The following is a 19,270-nucleotide window of genomic DNA, read 5'->3' as shown; positions in this document are numbered from 1 at the left end:
TGGGAGTGACTTTACTAATAAAAATAGAATCTCTGCAATACAGTTGCTTCAGAGAATATAATACAAAAATCTACGCATTTTGATAATTATCAAATCTTTGTTTGAAAGAGATAGATTTTTATGGAAATCGGCTGGATGAATAGTTCATAGCATCCTCTACGTATTACAATATGTAATCAGATTGTGGCAAATCATCAGGGATCTTTATATGTGGTCACATCATTTTGGCTCTTTACGGATTTGACTGTTTTTCCTGTATGTCCCTTGAGATTTTATCCATATGCTCTTTTGTCCTATATAACTTCCTAGATTATTTGCATAAAATATATTACTTGCTTACTTAAAATACATTATTGAGCATATAGTTTCATATATCCCCTGAATTTATGGGAAGCTGGCAGTCTAATATATAATGGCACAGCCAGTAGGTTAAAATAAAACCAGTCCACATGAAAAGCAAATATAAGGCTATGTGGGGACTTGATAGTAGACATTGGTTTATTACTTCTTACTATCGTAAGTAACACATAAATAGAAAGAGTTTTGTTTTGTTTTTGTTTTTGCTTTGTTTTGTTTTTGTTTTTGCTTTACTTTTTACCCCTCATAATATGGATGGATTTTATGTGTTTGATTTGAACGTCCTGTGGCGCCAGCTTGGGGTACGGATATAGGCTGTGTGAAAAACCAGCATGGTGATCATCGGTTGTTTTCTCCGTCAGCGCATCTCGACCATTTTAGAAAGAAGCCATGTGGTTAGAATGGGGACAACATCCTTAAAATCAGGGTCCCCTGATCACTGTTAGTTTGTCATGGATATGTACACAGCACACATAATTCAGCTGAACGGAAATCCTGATCTGGGTATTATTTTATTTGGGATCAAAGAGAGAGTCTCAGTGCCTTGCCAGTGCGGGACCTGTGAGATTGCGCAGCTGTCAGTGGCCACGTTCCTCCCACGAGGAAGATGGCCTGTCACAGAAGAGGATGTTATGGGCACCAGCAAAAAGAGTGGAGGTCAAGGTGAAGAGAGAAAGCTGACAGCCTTTAAAGGCCTGGAACCCCACCTGCTCCTCTGCTTGTCTCATGATCCAATTACATGACCCAATACATTCTTTTTCCCTAGGCTTGTTTGAATTGAGATTCTATTATGATTTTTTTTAAAGATTTTATTTATTTATTTGACAGAGAGAGAGACAGCCGGCGAGAGAGGGAACACAGGCAGGGGGAGTGGGAGAGGAAGAAGCAGGCTCCCAGCGGAGGAGCCTGATGTGGAGCTCGATTCCAGGACCCTGGGATCACGCCCCCATCCGAAGGCAGACGCTTAATGACTGAGCCACCCAGGCGCCCCAAGATTCTATTATTTACACTGGAAAAAAAAAAAAAGTCCTAAAACCATGAGAAACTTGTGTTTTGAAAATCGTATGCACTCACTGTTTGTTTAATGGATAGATGAAAACACTCACAGAGGAAAATGGTAGAGAGGAGAGTAGCAGTCATGAGGGAAGCAAAAAAAAAAGGAGGACGCCTACCAAGCCTACAAGACAGACATCAGCCTTACTTTCATAACTGATAACTATCGGTGCTAGTTGCCAAAAGGCCCAACAATACTTAATTTGCATAACATCTCAATATAAAAATACAGTGTTAAAAAGACTTGTGTTAGAATTTTAGATTTCTCATTGACTAGATACATACATTTGGGAATGCTAACTTTTTATATTTTTATTTTGCTCATCTGTGAAGTGGGAATAATAGAAGTAACTGTCATAGTTGCATGGGAAAATTATTTGCTCATGAATCTAAAGACGAAGTGCCTAATTTTTAGTAGGGGCTCAAAGTTTATTGTTATTATTACAATAAATGCAAATATGTCAATTTTATTTTGTGTGTTGCAAACCCTTTGGTAAATAAAAAGTGGTTTGTCTAACAGAACTCCAATATATATATTTTAAAACTCATTACAGTTAAAGGCAATTTTTTAATGAATAGCCTTATACTAGACTTTTTTTAAGTGCAATGGATGTATAAAATTCATAATTGAAATCCAAGTTTGGGGAATTAATTCATTTATTTACCCATTTGATAAACCAACAAACATATTGTAGAGACTCTATTTGATACTGAATTAACTAAGGTATAAATTCCAGTGATGAATAAAAGAAACACAAATATATAAAATATAGACATACATATTTTTGCCTAAGGTAACCTTGCTTAATGAGAAAATAGAAATAACACTGTAATAGGGTTCTCAAAAAAAAAGAACAAATAAATACTATATATATAGTATGTACATACTATATATATATACATATATATGTATACACACACACACACACACACTCATTTAGAGAGATTTATTTTAAGGCATTGGCTTTGTGAGTGTGGGCCTAGCAACTCCAAAATCCATAAGCTAAATTGGCAGAATGGAAATTCAAATAAAAGTTGATATTGCAATGTTGAGTCTGAAATCCTCAGATAAGCTTGAAACTCAGGCTGCTGTTCCTTTGTTTTTCATTTGTTTGTTGTTTATTTTTGTTTAAAAAATTATTCGTTTAGTTATTTTTATGTTGCAGTCTCAAAGCTGAATTTCTTCTTCTTTGAAAACCTTGGTCTTAGTTCTGTAAAGCTTATAACTGATTGGATGAGACCCACCTACACTATGGAGGGTAATCTGCTTTACTCAAAGACTACTAATTTAAACCTTAATCACATAAAAAATCCAGAGCAACATCTAGACTGGTGTTTGACCCAGCACTTGGGCATCATAGCTTAGCCAAGTTGACACATACAATTAACCGTCACAAGTGCCCAACTGGCAAATCTCTTGAGTGACTAAATTGCTTGGCAATAATTATTCAATTTGAAATTTGCATTTCTAAGGTCTGAAATGGAATTTCCATTTCACAGTTTTCACTGTCATTATAAAAATGTTACCTTAACTTTCTGGGACTCAGTCTTCTATCTCAACAATGATGACAAAAGTAACCCTTTCCAGTGTAGTAACACTGACACTTAGGAACAAAAAAAAATAATGCAGAAACAAGAACCATTAATGTACAAGTCATATAAAATAAAATATCATGTGTTCAACTATTATATTCTACTTGGCCTCCTTAGATTTCCTCACTTCCACCAACTGTGTATACATTTAATTTAACTATTTTAATTAAACTGATCACATACTGACCAATAATTATCAATATATTAGTTGTATCATATGGAATTGGACAATGGTTGAAAGGGTCTCACCAGTGACATCCTAAGCGGCTGGGCCCAAAGAGGCTTCATTAGGTGACATATATTTGATTATTGCAACATGATCTACTAAGTTCCTCAAAATTTTAAGTGAATAATTGCAATCTAACACACTCTAATAGGTAAAATAACCAAGATTATACAGCTCAAAAGCGGTCAAAGTAAGTTTTGAATCTTACCTATCTGGCTCTAATCTGTCTTCTTAATAACTACTGCTTTGGTTTTCCTCATATCAACTCAACAACTATTTTCTGAATTGTTGCTCTGTGCTAGCAACTCGTACATGCGCAAGACACACCCAGACGGAGATGTGCCAGCTCTCGGTTAATGCAGATATTCCATGCTATACTCTATTTTCAAAGTCAATGTTCCTTTAACTTTTAAAGATGACTTATTCCTTGAGGAAGAATAGTGACAAAAACGGAGACATTAGATTGAGAAAGAAATAGCTGACCAATTTAATCTTCTTTAAATAAACACAGTTATACCAAGTACTTTACTAGTACTTAGTCATGTAAATGAAATGGAGTATCTCTATTAGATTATTAGGGTTTTATAATTATATAAGCCACCCAACCCTATTTAAGGAGGAAAGTAAGAAAATGTATGTGATTTGTCAGTAACTTAGATGGCTTCTCACTACAGTAATAATACTCATCCAATTCCATGGAATCCAATTTGATTAGTCATGTGTAAGAATACAGATAGACAGCATTGTCTCCAAGAAATCACTGCATTATTTATACTTGCTCTGAATGGGTCTAGTATTTAGAAGTTTTTGATTTATGTCTTTCAAAAATAAATTTTCACATAACTTTCACATAATAATCACAACGTAGATTAACGATGGCCAGAAATGCTTTATTAGTCCTCCTTTCACTCTTCCTACTGAGGGGAAGCATTTATGTCCTCTCCCTTTGAAACTGAACTGGCACGTTGACTTGTAACTACTACAAGGCAGTGGAGGTCCAGGGATTTAACCTGGAAGTGGCCTGGCTGTTCCTACTTCTGCATTTTTGGGTATTCTAAGTTGTAATGTAAGAGGACGGACTACCCCAAATAGATCTCATGGGAAGGCCATGGGGAGAGGAGTTGCCCATCCTTCCAACCATCCCTCCAAGACAACCGAACCATGAGGGAGCCACCTTGCATGTTCCAGCTCACTGGAGCCCTCACCATGCATAGAACTGCCCATGCAATAAAGCCTAGTCATGACCACCTCAAAGTACTGTGAGTAGTTTCAGCATTGTTGTCACTCCACCCCACTTAGGTTGGGGACTTATTTTTGTAAAACAGTGGATATTCTCACCACTCTAGCAGCGAGACTTCCAATTGTCTCAAACAAAAAGTCATTGATACAGCTGATAGTGCCTCAGAGGAAAAGAAATAGAACAGGGTCAAGAGGAATAAAATCAGCAAGATAAATTTTTTCATTTTATTCCTGGCACAGTGTTTTCTTCATTCCATGGTCCTCAACCAAAAAAAGCCTCTTAACTGTCTTATTTTTAATAACATAGTCTAATTAAACAAAGGACCATTAGCAATACAAACATTACTCAATTTTATCAGTTTTCAACCACAGGTTAAGCTTAAAAGTGTAAAAAAAGTGGTGATCATTTCACAATGTACACAAATATTGAATCATGATGTTATACACCTGAAACTGATGTAATATTAAATGTCAATTATGTTTCAATAAACAAGAGGAATATCCAATATGAACCCGATTGAAAAAAAAAAGTTGGCCAGGCTCAGTATTCTCTTCTAAGCTCATTCAGCTTGTGGGCAGAATATATCTCCATGAGCAATAGGACTGTAGTCTTCATTTTCTGTTAGTGATGAGCTGGGGAACACTCAGCTCCTGGAGACTGCAGTGGTTTCTTGCCATGTAACCTCATAGACAGGTCACAAAATGGGGGTTTGCTTTCTTTCAGGCCAGCAGGGTAGGACTCTTTGTCTTCCACCTTCTTTTCAAAACTCCTTTGATGAGGTCAGGCCTACCCACGATAATCTCTGTGCTTAAGAGTCAACTCAGTGAGACCCTAATCAGTGGAATGTTGTCCTATACTTTCACAGGTTTAGTTCACACTTCAAGGAAAGGAACTATACAGGATGGATATAACAGAGCGGGAATCTTGGGGCCCGTCTAACAACTGCCTAACATGGAATGCTGTTGACAGAGGTCATTATTACTTCCGTTTTCACAAGTGTAATTCTTATCTATCCACAGTTTTGTAAATCACAGATCGCAAAGGGGCATGGATCATTACCACAGTATTCACGTAAGAGAATCCTTTGTATTTACTAGATATTTCTATTATATGTTGATTAAATACATATATGTATAAATACATGTACACTTACACTCATCAAAACTATGTACCCTGGCATTCCCTTAATCTAATTCCAATCCGCCTAATATTAGATAAAACTTCAATTATTGGTTTATATCCATTTGTCTTTCAAGGAGTTAGGGTTTTTTGTATCATTGACCCCATCGTACGCTACACTCTAGCTCACTTGTATTTTGATCTTATACTATGCATAAAACATTGGAATAGCTACTAGCCTCAAAGTTTCTGCTCCCAGATATTTTCATCTAGATAAAAAGCAGAATCAATCATTCTATTTTTCAGCTGTCATTTGTTTGTTGTATCTAAGAGATAAAGGCAATACAGTGGACCCTTGAACAACATGGAGTTTGGGGTGACAAACCTGATGCAGTCAAAAATCTGCATATAATTTTTGACTCTCCCAAAAGTTAGCTACTGATATCCTAGTGTTGACTGGTAGCCTTACCGATAATATAAACAGTCAATTAACACTTATTTTGTGTGTTATATGTTTACATCCTGTATTCTTACGATAAAGTAAGCTAGAGAAAAGAAAATGTTATTAAAAAATCATAAGGAAGAGAAAATGCATTTTCAGTACCGTATTGTATTTATCGAAAAAACTCTAACCATCACTAGTGATCACATTATAAAGATATCTCTACAAGCATCACTATAAGTGGACCCATGCAGTTCAAGCTGGTGTTGTTCAAAGGTCAACTGTATATTATAAATATCAAATAATTGGCATGAATAATTAGTGATATAAAAATTTAGAGAAATGATATATCTACTTTGTTTCTTGGTTATCCTTTATCATTTAATCAATTAAATAACTGAGGAGATTGAAAATGTGCACTATAAATGCCCCTTTATATTTACTTTGTGCTAAATTCAGTTTTGTTCCTATATATTTCCTTTTTTTATTGAAATGTATCACAATATAACTCAATGAGTTTAGCATAACTAAATAGATATTCTGTGGTTCCTTCTCCAGTATCATCACATCTTTCTTTTTGTACCTATACTGAAGGCCTAGAAGATGAAATTCTTCATCTTATCATACTCAATAGACAATATGCAATTGTTATTTTTTATCATTATGTATCATTTGTGGAGCAGTAGGTGGGTTCTCTGAATGCCATTACAAAGGAAACTTATTTATGATACACTCTGACAGCAGAGTCAGAAATACATTTAGAATGTGCTAAGATATTTTGCTTACTGATGTATAACATTATAAAGATATTTCAACAAGCATCACTATAATTTTCTCCTCATGAAACATTTTAGTGCTGATGAACTTGGACATTGTCCAAAAAAAGGTCAAGAATAGATACTTCAAAGCCTGTGCAATTCCATATTTTACCTCCTCCCTGTATACTGACATAAACTATAATTTTAATATATAGGCAGATCAGTCCATGAATAAGAAATGCACAATTCTGAAAATAATAGTCATTAAAATAGATTCTATCACTTCTCTCATACGCACACAAGGAATTGTAAAAGAGGCAGAACTAGTCAAGACATATGAGTAAAATTATTAAGCTTGGATACTAATGCTAACGTTGCTAAAAAAGTGAAAGTAATGACTTACTTTAACCTTTTCTAAAGGCATCACCTAAGGCTTTCAAATTCCTTTTGATATTGCAAGCAGATTTATCACAATGGCCACCTGCACACTTTCCCCATAGGAATTAATTGACTTCATCTTGCAGAGGACAATATTTCTAGATCACGTTTTATTTCACCTTGAGTCTGATTTGTAGAATTGTTTCATGTGAAGCTGTGCCAATGATTAGAATTACTTTGTATTTTGCAAATGTATTATTTTAATGCAAATGATAAAATGCATAAGAACGAAAGCCATATAAATATTGCTCAGCCATCACTCCCCCCCCCTTTTTTTTGGCTGCCAACTGCTGAGAGCTAAAAGCTCTCTATTATCAATGATGAATATGTTTTCAATGGGGAACTCAATTTCAGACAGAGCCTTTCACCTGTAAGCTTAACTGGTAGATTCAGTTTGCAAATGCAACACCTAATGGAGTTCTCTTATTAGATCCACGAACAAAGTGGTTTTGGACACAGTCTCCAGTCAATCTCTGCTAATGATTAATAGGGAAAAATATCACAGGAAATAGGGCCACTGAATTTACAAAACCTCTTTGGTGAACTAATTTTTAAAAATGTTGCTTATATTCTCTCCATCCAGAGAAGTTATGAATACAAGTCATAGATTAAGACATTTTTAATATTTTTATTTCCTTTAATGTTGTTATGCAATATTACCTAATATTATTATAATGCAGTGCTGATTTTAATTTTATAATACTTTATTTTTGTGTTTGTACTATCACAGGCAAAACTGTTAAAAAATTTAGAGTTTGATTTGTCATCTTTTTGTAGATTTATAAAACAATCAAGTTCTTTCATCATTTTCTGTGTTCGAGTATCATTTAAATAATATCATATAGTCTGTTACTAGAAATCACATGTATAATTCTGGAATTTAAATTATTTTTAAAAGTTTTATTTTTCATTTTTTCTTATTTAAATTACTTTCTATTCAGAATGTCTACAAATATTCTTGGAATTTCACTTTTTGCAAAGAAAATATCAATTTCATTGTGTTTTCAAGTTCGATAGTATAGAACAGCATTGGTATTAATACTTTGCATTCTCCGTATCTCTTTTTTATTGTGTCACATTTATAATATTTTTTTCTTTGTTAGATTTTGAAGAGCTTTTAAAAACTATGTCCATTGTAATAGACAAATAGACCACTTATTTATTTATGATTCTTATCATTTTTCATACCATGGAACATGCATTTTTTTTAATTAAATGTTTACCTCAATATTCTTTAGGTATACTTTGCTGGGCTTTTTGGGTTTTTTTTTTTTTTTTTTGTATCTTCATAAATTGAAGGTTTATTTTTTTCTTTCTTGATGACAATAGGATTTGTTGTGATACATTTACTTACAATAGAGGTTTTACTATATCTAATAGTTTTTTACAAGGCAGTTTCTAAATGTTACTATATTCCTTCCCTAAACACCTTAAATTGCAGTTTGAGTCCCTCTTTTATTTTGATTTATTTAGGATTTAGTATGTTCATCAAATCTTTTTTTGATAAATTTCTAGGATACTTTCAGCCATTCTACAAGTGGAAGTCTAAGGTAGGCAGGTGGAGAAGCCTGCAAGAGAAAGAGAGACCAGAGAGAAAGATGGATATCTGATTAGACCCCAGAAGTTCCAGCTCCCAGCCACTTCATTCCTCCCAGCTATGGCCCCAGACATCCTGGAACAGAGGCGAGCCATCCCCACTGAATTCTTTTAACCCACATAACGTGAGACATAATAATACATTGCTGATTTACATGTTGTGTTATACAGGAACAACTAAACAGAATATGGTTACTTATTTCCTTCTCTCACTCTCACATATAAATGCAGTGCTTATTTATAATGATTATTTTGTTTCTAAAATATATCTAACATAATGTATGTAGTTATCTTCATATATTAACTGCTATTTTCTGTTAGAAATATAGATGTAAAATAAGCATCAACTGTCAGTATAATCTTTACCCTCATATATGTATTTACTTTAATAATTAGTTTTCTTAGCTTTCTAACTTTTAAATACATAGTGACCTTAATAGTTTTCTGTTTAATAATCAGTATTTAAATTTTATTTTATCTTTTCATCATTTCCATTAAAACAGCCTTTAATTCCATTAAAATTGAATCTTCATTTGGTCATTAAAAATAAAAAATAGCCAGGGCACCTGGGTGGCTCAGTCAGGGAAGCTTTTGCCTTTGGCTCAGGTCAGGATCCCAGGGTTCTGGGATCAAGCATCCGGTAGGGCTCCCTGCTGAGCTCCCTCTGTGGGCTCTTCTGCCTGCTTGTGCTCTCTCTGTCAAATAAATACATAAAATCTTTAAAAAATAAATAAATTAGTATATAAAAATTAAAAATAACCTTCATATACTTAATATTTTTTCATCTGATTTTTATTCACGTCAGCTGTACCATGCCTGTAAATGCCCCTTATCCCCAAATAACATTTGGGTCTCTAGTAACCTGAATGACCACTTGGATAAGTATAATATTTGGAGTTTGTAATCTTTTTTTTTTTTAAACAAAAGTACATTGCAGAATCAGTCTCTATCAGCATCTAGTGTGGAGGGTGGCATTTGCTAGGAATCTAATTTTTAGTTCTTAAGTGTTTTATATTTTCTATGTTGGATATGTTTAGTGTGAATTTTTATAGAGTGAAAAGAATAGGTGATAGATAAAGATACAGATATTTTTAATGTAATGAGGGTTTGGGGGAGGACTTTCTGATTTCATCTTCCACAACAAATCAATCATTAACATTTACCGAATATTTTCTCTTTTCCAACTCTCTTAGTTTAGGAATTTAAGTATAGAGTGGTCTCTTTAATGTGTCTACCACATTCCTTCTCACTTTCTCACCATTCTCATCTGTTCACTAAGATTTTCCGAAATTCTGGACTAGCAGAATTTCTTGCATTTATTTCCTACTTCATCACATTAATTTTTCGCAGCATAGAAACAGTTGTTTGCTGCATATTGCAGTTCCAATTCACCATGCGAATCTTTCACCTCAATGCAGTCTTTCTTTGGGGCGCTATAAAGAAGTCTTTAATCTCTTCACAAGATGATTTCCAATACGTATAAAATTTACTCCTACTTCTTAGAACAGCACAATTAATAGGTGCGATGCTATTTTCTTAGCTCATACTTGCAGAATGAAATCTAGGCTTTGTTAATAAGGGTTGATAGCAAATTCAAGGTGAGATTGGATTATCAGAGATTGATATGGGTCCTAGTCCAAACCTCTACGGACATACAAGGTGAGAAAAGAAAATTTTAGATATAATTTAGATTTTTACCACATTATAAAAGAGATGTTCTAAACTAGGGAGAGTTGAGAGCTGGGAATAGTAGAGTCAGTCACAGCAGGGAATTTTGCCGTCTGCCTATGTGTGTCTTTTTAATGCTTGGTGCGGCAGCCAGGAGTCAGCCCCAGCAGGGTCCCTGTTGTTTGCCTGGAATATCTGACTTCCTTGGGAGCCAGCTACAGCATATCTCCTGATTTTGCCTGTCAGAACCTTCTGTTCCAAGAGGGCTCCAAGTCTAAGCCAAGAATAAACCCTGCCAGATGCACTCTCCTTTTTCTGGCTTAAAACAACAAGAATGTTTCCCCAGTGGCATTGCCAAGGTTGAAAATTCACTCCCAGTTATCCCATGGTTCATCTTATGAATACAAACCACACTCTGCCAGCATTTGACGTGGCATGGCTTTTCGGATAAAAAGTCATAAATTTGTTATTACTTAAATATGTTTTTCTACATTCTACATAGCACACAATCATTTAATACTTCTAACATGGTGAGGAAACACTCCCTAATTTCATATTTATGTAGGCTTCTCTCCATTTTTGAATTTCATTTGTCATTTCAGTTAGAGGCAGGGCGGGAATGGCCAGAGAGTAGCTAAATGGGGGCCTGTGTTCAGGTTGCCATCTCGACAAGCATATCTGTTCTCTATTTTAAAAATAAATATTCTTACCAAAATATTAGTTCTTAGGACTTGAAGTTATCTTCTGTTTATAAATTAAACAGTATAAAAATGGAGATTTCCTTCAACTTTAAAAGTTCCTTCTGATAGAAGTTACTTTTAATGGAAATTAGCAGCACAAAAACATTGATATTGAGACAAGCATTGAAAAAAGTCATGTTGAATGTTAGGAAACTGCATATAAGTCTTATTATCTCTATTTTTCATTATTTCCAAGACCCTGTTAAAGAAACAACCTGCCTATGCCCAATATATTACTTATAAAATGAGCAAAGAACTCACCTTTTCCTATTTGACAGAGTATAAGAATCAGTATCTATTTGGTGTCAAATGATAGAAATTGATGAAAATATAATTAAAAGTTTATAAAAGAGAGAAAGAGAGAGAAAGGAAATAATCCAGCACATAAAAGTGAATGCCCAAGGAGTTCTCTGCTTCAGGGAGAACTGAATTCAAAGGATCAAATGTGAGCTGTGTTTATTTCTGTATCTGCTGCTTTTGTTTTCAGAAGTGGTATAGCCTAGGGCTTGAAACAACTGATAGATGTTAGCTGTCCTTACGGTGAACATGATCGCTAATATCAAGATTATCACTAGCACATGATTCTGTGTTATATATGAAAGTGGTTTTGTTGTTTTGTTATTTTTTTCCTAGTACATACAAAATAGTTTCATTCACTTATTGTTATAAGTGTTATAATATCGATCACCTATAATGTGTCAGACAATAAGTTGATGACCAAGGCACACAAAGATTGATAAGAAACTTTGTCCTTCAAGTTGTCTCTATTTCAAAAGATGAAATATGGCACTAATAACTAATTAGTAAAGATAACATATATTAGAAAATGAAATTGATATTGAAGAGTGCCCCTATTTGTCCACATAAAAACACATTTTACTTGAAATCTGTATCATAAAGAAATTAGCACAACATTCTTCCTTCATTAGATGAAGACTGTCTAAAAAATCATTCATTCTGAGGCCAGTGGTTCTGGAAGATTATAGAGTTATGAAGGCTAAAGAAATGTGAATGTACAATTTTTATGGTTTTAATCATCCTCTTCTGATAGAGCAGTAAATAATAACTTCCTCTAATGAAGGCTTATACTGTGTCAACCTGCTGGCTTTTATTGCATTGAAACTCCTTCCAGAGAACCCATGTTCATCCTGGGCCTGTGCTCTTATACCCGCGTATTGTCAAGAGCTGAGCTGGAGGGACCTGGTTGATTAAAATGACAAGCCAAAATTAAAGTAACAATTCTGACTGTATTTACTAACTACAGTAGTATAAGCAAGAAACCAGAAATAAAGTGTCCATATCACCAGTGTTCCATTTATTACCCCAAAGAACTACAGCAAGTGGAGGTTAGGTTAGGTGGGGAAATCATCTCATTGCCAGGGGAGTCCTGAATAAAAGGCTCCTGCCCCACTCTATAAATCTGGAGCTGAGCGGGGGAGGGAGGAAAACAGTAGGAATGGAAAGGTACCAAGTACTAAGTCAGAGTAGAGAAAGGTGTCTTCAAAGCACCTCATCTCCCTGTAGTGGAGTATTAGCAGAGGCAACTGGAAGACGTCTCCACTGATGGCACCTACAAAGAAGCCTACAAATGGAGGCATCTGGGCTAGACATGCAGCTCTGCTTAGGAACATGTTCAATCAAGGGGTGCCTAAACCCTTGATTGCAACTTCCTTAAGACACACTGCAAGGCACGATCTGTAAACCGAGTCTGTGTGGAGAGGACAGTCTTGCTCCATGAGACCTGGCAGGTAAGGCCTTTGTAACTGCCTACGGTCGGGATTAAAAAAATTACACTTGGGATTTTGGCCTGGAGACGGGCTTTTCATTTTTTTTTAAAGAGAGCACACCTTAAAATCTTCCTTTTCCTTGGGTTTCTCACGCATTTGACATTTCAAACCTGCTTTTGAAATTCTTACCATTGAATTTCACTATATTAGTTAATTCATTACTCCTTTGCAAAGCCAGCAAATCATCAGGGTTCCCTACGATTCTGTCTTTGAGCATCTTTTCCACTCAGAACTATCCTCTCTTTCGGTTTCACAATGCCTAACACTGATTGCTTACGAATGTCTGTTTCTTGCTCAGACTACCTTTCAGAATTCGATACAAAATTTCAGCTTTTGCTTAGGCATATTCTTTAGTATGTCACACAGGAACAACTTCAGAAACATCATTGGTTAATATCTGTCACCTATCAAATGCATTTGTCACTAAGTGTTGCTGAATGTATTTATAATTCTTGATTCTCTACAACACCCCTCCCACTTCGTTGGTTGTAGGTTTTTTTTTAATTTGTCTTGATGAAATTTTGTATTTTTATTCCAACTGATTTGCTGTTCTCTTTCTTTCTACTTTTAATTCTTTCCTTCTACTGATAACAGGTCTTTTCAAAATATGTATTAGTCAAAGCCATCTTAAATCTTAAAATCTTAATGTCTCTGTGTCTCTCTGATGCCCACAGGATACAATAGTTCTACAGTAATTTTCTATTCCTTTCAAATTCTCACTAACTAAAACATAGCAAGTTGAGCTTTTGATTTTTTTTATTTATAATCTTCCTTTTTATTCATACCTTCTAATAAATTCTTTTTCTTGACTGAGAAACTTGTTATCATTTTCTCCACTGTTCAACTCCTATGTAGCTATTAAATAGGTTTAATTTAAATATCACCTTTTAGCTCTCCTCAGGGTTACTCTGTGTACACCTCACAGAGCTAGCAATCATCATAGCATTCTCTGATTACGTGTTTACAGGTTGATTTCCTTGTTAGACTATGAGCTACTCAAAGGCTGAAGTGTCTTATTCATTTGTGTGTTCCTAGATACTAGATATGTGTCTGACATATAAAAAAAGCAAATGCATGATTTTTCATAAAGGAATATCAACTTAAAAATAAATGTGATTGCTAGAGCACTAATACATTCTGAAAAATATAGAGATATTTTAGTAAAAATTCTCTCGTAAATATATTCCATTTTTTGTAGCTAATACTGCCTCCTATTGTGATATTCAAAAGCATTTATTAAGTATACATATTTGTCTGTATAAAGTACCACATGCTGTATATAATGTTTTCAACATGTTCCCTGTCCTCTAGAAAATTAAAATTTAAGACATATGCTTTATCCCTGAATTAAGATAATTTGCCAAGAAAATTTCACAAGTATTTATCTTAGAAAAATGTGTGAGAAAAAATTAATTTATTACATGTAATATTTTCAATATACCAAATTTATTCTCCCTGATGTACAATTTCTAGATCCAGGGAAGCATGAACAACAATGATACATGTCTGCTTTTGTAAATATAACTTACATCGTTTTTCTTCACATTAAAATATAAACTATTATTACAAAATCTAAACTGAAGTATTGTAAATATAGTTTAATTTTAAATATCAAAGCTGTCATGTAACAGAATACCATTGCATGTCAATGAATATTTAAAAGGTTTTCATTTAAAAGAGTAGTAACGAAAGTTATTACGAAGTTAAAATTTTAAACTTATGGCAGGCTTAATCAGATTGTTCTTCATTGCTTGAAATTATGCAACAACTAATTTTCTAGTATGCAAATTAGTGTCAAGTGAAAATTTTCAGGAATACATTCAGCCCTTAAAATGTAGTAAAATGGCTCATTAAAAAAAATACACTTTTATGTAAATTACCATTTCTACTCATCTAACCAAACTCTCACATTTTAGAATATGTGTGATATATGTTTAAAATTTGTTAAGAATTACTAACTTTAATTACTGCTAAATTAAATGTTAATTCTAGTTGACTTGATCGTCAACTATTTTGGAATATTGGAAAGTGTACTGTATTTGCAGTATGAATGCAAGGATTCAAGGACAAGTTGCACTCCTTACTAATGATTTCACCTGTGAGGAGGAACGTAACTTCCCTGACATTACTCATGTGAATTATACACACACATATACACACACATTGTGCTAACTTTGTTCAAATATTAACTATATGCAGAACTAAAGTATGTGAAAATTATCATTTTTTAGACGATAATGATGAAGGTAATGATACATGAAGTCCAAGACAGTGTACAATAGACATTTTTTTTGAACAACATTTAATCAAAACTATAAAATTAGAAGGGAAATTGGTTTGCATGGAGTTCTTGCCACACTTCATCTACCAAAACCACGCTGGCTAAATAAAAGGATAAATAAATATATTACTTGGAAATTAAATCAATGCTGCTAATAGTACACTGCCTTCTCAGAGTTGATAGTTTGTCAGGTACGTCTTTCAAGCCTGAGTCTAATTGTAATCATTGGCCAAGTTTTTAAATCTCTGCACCTTAATGTCTGATTTAAAAAAAAAATGATACCGTAGCATAGAGATTTTCTCAGGAACTAATTAGGTGACATACATTTTTTTTAAAGATTTTATTTATTTATTTATTTGAGAGAGAGCATAAGCAAGAGGAGGTGCAGAGGGAAAGGAAGAGTAAGAAGCAGACTCTTGGCTAAGTGAGGAGTCCAAAGCAGGGCTCAATCCCAGGACCCCAAGATCATGACTTGAGATGAAGGCAGATGCTTAACCAACTGAGCCACACAGGCGCCCCTAGGTGACATACATTTTTATAAGTATTTAAAAGATTGTCTGGCTTATAGCAATACTTCATAAATCTTAGAGATGACACCATCATCATGGTCCATTATTGCATCATCTTCTTCGTTGTCATCATTAGCATAGGGTAGAAAAAGAAACAGAAACTTTTTATTTATAATTCCTTGGAGAAGTTTGCTGCTGTATCATTTGAATATGTCACTTTTATTCCAACAATACTTCCAGTGAAAAAGTTTAAGAGCGGTTTTGCCATTTTATTGATGAGCAAAAGGAATGAATTTGAGAAACTAAATATTCTTATTTGAGATACCAGACCAGTTACAGGAAGCACCTTTGTTCAAATCCCTGACTGTGTATATTTTATCGATCATGCTTTTTTTATTTCACCACCCTGCTTTAATGTTAAAAGAAGATAAAGATTTTAGAAATGACTTATTGCATATAAGTACATAGAGTTAAAAACAAATTGCTCTACTATTATGTATATAATTTAGTAAAACATCCATTGTTTTTCATTAAATGATGTATTATATAATTTTAAATCATTCTTATTCTAAATAATTTTTAAAAATACTTGTAATGAGGTATCATTGGACTTAGGTTATCATTTTACACATAATTTTGCAAAATGTGTTTTTTCCGCTGGAAAATAGAAAGAGCTTTCCTCCACTCATTTTCCTGATTTGGCATGTTTTACTTTGCAACTAGTTGATAAAAGGGAATTATTTTGCAAAGGTGTTTTCATGAATGGAGTGCAGGCAAAAATCTCTCTGAATTGTATTGTACCTGAGGAACAGAACCTTTAATGAAGTTCTGACATGACCCATCGTTTCACAGCTACAAAGACCTATTCAGAAGCGCTAGAGCTGTGTAAAGACCATCAGTGTTGATCCATATTACTCTCCTCCTTTGTAAACCCACCACAGTGCTTTACAATAATACACTCTTAGGTTCCTGCTTTGAAGGAAAATCTTTTGAAGGATAAATAGGAACAATTAATTTCCAAGAGAAAAGAATGTGATTTAAACTTGAGATCAAAATAGTTTGAAATAATTTTAGACAAACTGCCATAAAATATTCTTTTAGAAAACATAATGGCAAAAAAAATTATTTTTTTCAATAATAGCCATCTCTCTATACAGGGAAAATCCCACATATTATTATTATTATTTCAACAATGAAATCTATGGCTTATAAATCTTAGTATACATTTTTAATAACTTTGGACATATTCTTTTTCTATATCATAGTGTTGTATTAAGCAATAGTCAAGTAAAATATGGGAAATTACTTCTAACGATCTTATTTTTTTTTAACCAGCGTTAAACCAACTTTAATTTTCAGAGTGTATTTTGTGGAAATTCATCTCATTGTTTTCTTCATCCTCCTCAGGTCCACTGAGCCATCAGCCCACCTCACAAACCAAATGTGTGCATATTCCATCTTGTCAAAGAAAATAAGACAATACCATGAAATTTTTTTATCAATTTCTGTATGGAAATTGACAAATGACTATTTTATATTCATGAACAAAATAGAGAATGCTAATAAAATCGTTCATTTTCTCCAAACTTCTTGGGAATTCTATAAATCTGTATTAATTTAAAAAACAAAATTCTTTCTCTAGTTTATATTTACACATATGCAAAATTTCCCATATAATTCAGACCTCAGAACAAAGTGATTTTGCCTTTTTCTTTTACCAGTTTAGACAAAAATATGTTCCATCAATTTCTGAAAAAAATTATCAATTTCTATGTCAATCTGGACTTGAGAGCAATGGGAAATAGAAGAGAATATAAATCATATTTTTTATCTTATACATTATTATAGAGTTAGGTATTACAAAGTTAGTAAGCACAAATTTAAAAATACTTAGATATGGCAATTTTCTCAGCATCTGAAATGTAGTGCTCTCTTGTCAGGACCCTATATGAAATGAAAATTGATAGTACATTTGTGAATTACTTCAATACATTTGTGAATAATTAACTATAGGACAGTCCTTATAAAACTATTACCCTTCTTTAGGAAAAAGAACCAACACGAATTGATCACCTATTATACATTTTGAACTTCATTTATTAATTTATTATCTCATTTGATTGTTACTAATTCCAAGGAGAAATAAAATATTTTAAAATATTCTCAAGCAATAGAATGTGTACAAGAACATTATTTTCAAACTTCTATTTACTGTTTATAATATTATACTATTACTATGGTTTGCTTTTTCCCAGAATCCGTGAAATCCACAGTAAATCAATCTGGTTTAAAAAAAAGGCATAATAATAAAAAATACTATTCACTAATATAACAAAATAAAAATTATAAAAAAAATACTGTTCATTTTTAGGTATAGCTTCCATGTAAATATTATTACATTATTCTCATATGAAATTATATGAAGTTCTTTCTTGAAAATAAAAATACATCTGAGGACAAATCCCAATTAGATAATTTATATTATTATGGGTTATATGAAATAAAATTTCAGTTTCTTAGAAAAACTTTAATCTTTTACTTTAATTACAAAAATATTAAGTGATTACTACTGTTTTATATGATCTTGAATAGAAAAGAAAGTTAAACAAGCATGATTTTTAGAATTTGTAGTCAAATGAGAATTTACACTGCCATAAAGACTTTTTTTGTGTGTACAGCACAGAGAGTATAGTTAATGATATTATAATACCATTGTTTGGTGAGAGATGGTAGCTACACTTGGTGAGCATAGTGAAATGTATAGACTTGTGGAATCACCACGTTGTACAGCTAAAACTAATGTAACAATGTGCATCAATTGTACTTCAACTAAAAATACATATTTTTTGTAACAAAGTGGGTGAATTCTAAGGTACACTTTCACCTCAGCAACTGAAAGTTCAGAATGACATAGAAAATACCCCATGTGCCAGTTTGTTACTATGTGGGTGTTATGCTGTGGTTGGATGTTTGATAAGCTGCTGACAAAATCCAGGAGTTACATGCAGACATCATGTTGTTACTAGCATACCTCTCTCATGTGTTGTGAGGTTTGTTGTTATTCCTTTCTCCCACAATTCAAGTAGAAGTTAAATGATCTCAGAATGTCACCAAAGGCAATGTAAACTGCATAGTTTACATGGTCATTCCAGCACTACTGGATTAAAGGGAAAATAAGATCAATGGAAATCGAAAAGGAAAGAAATAATATTCTTCACACATTGCAATTCAAATACTTCACTCTTGCAAACTTTATTAAAAAATTAATGCACATATGAATGCATTAGTAAGATTCCACACAAGTTAGGGGTCATAACATTTCAATGTTATTAACCTTATGGTAAATCTACTTCCATAAGCACATCTTCCTGGTGTTTATTCATCAGCCAGAAGTAGTTAGAGCATACTTTTGAAGAGAGAAATTATTATTTTGTATCATTTTGTATTAGATGTTAGATTTAAG

This window comes from Ursus americanus, chromosome 29, assembly GCF_024610735.1.
Source record: "Ursus americanus isolate L20-20 chromosome 29, mUrsAme1.1.p, whole genome shotgun sequence".
Taxonomy (NCBI): Eukaryota; Metazoa; Chordata; class Mammalia; order Carnivora; family Ursidae; genus Ursus; species Ursus americanus.
Note: the sequence above shows the minus strand (reverse complement) of the source record.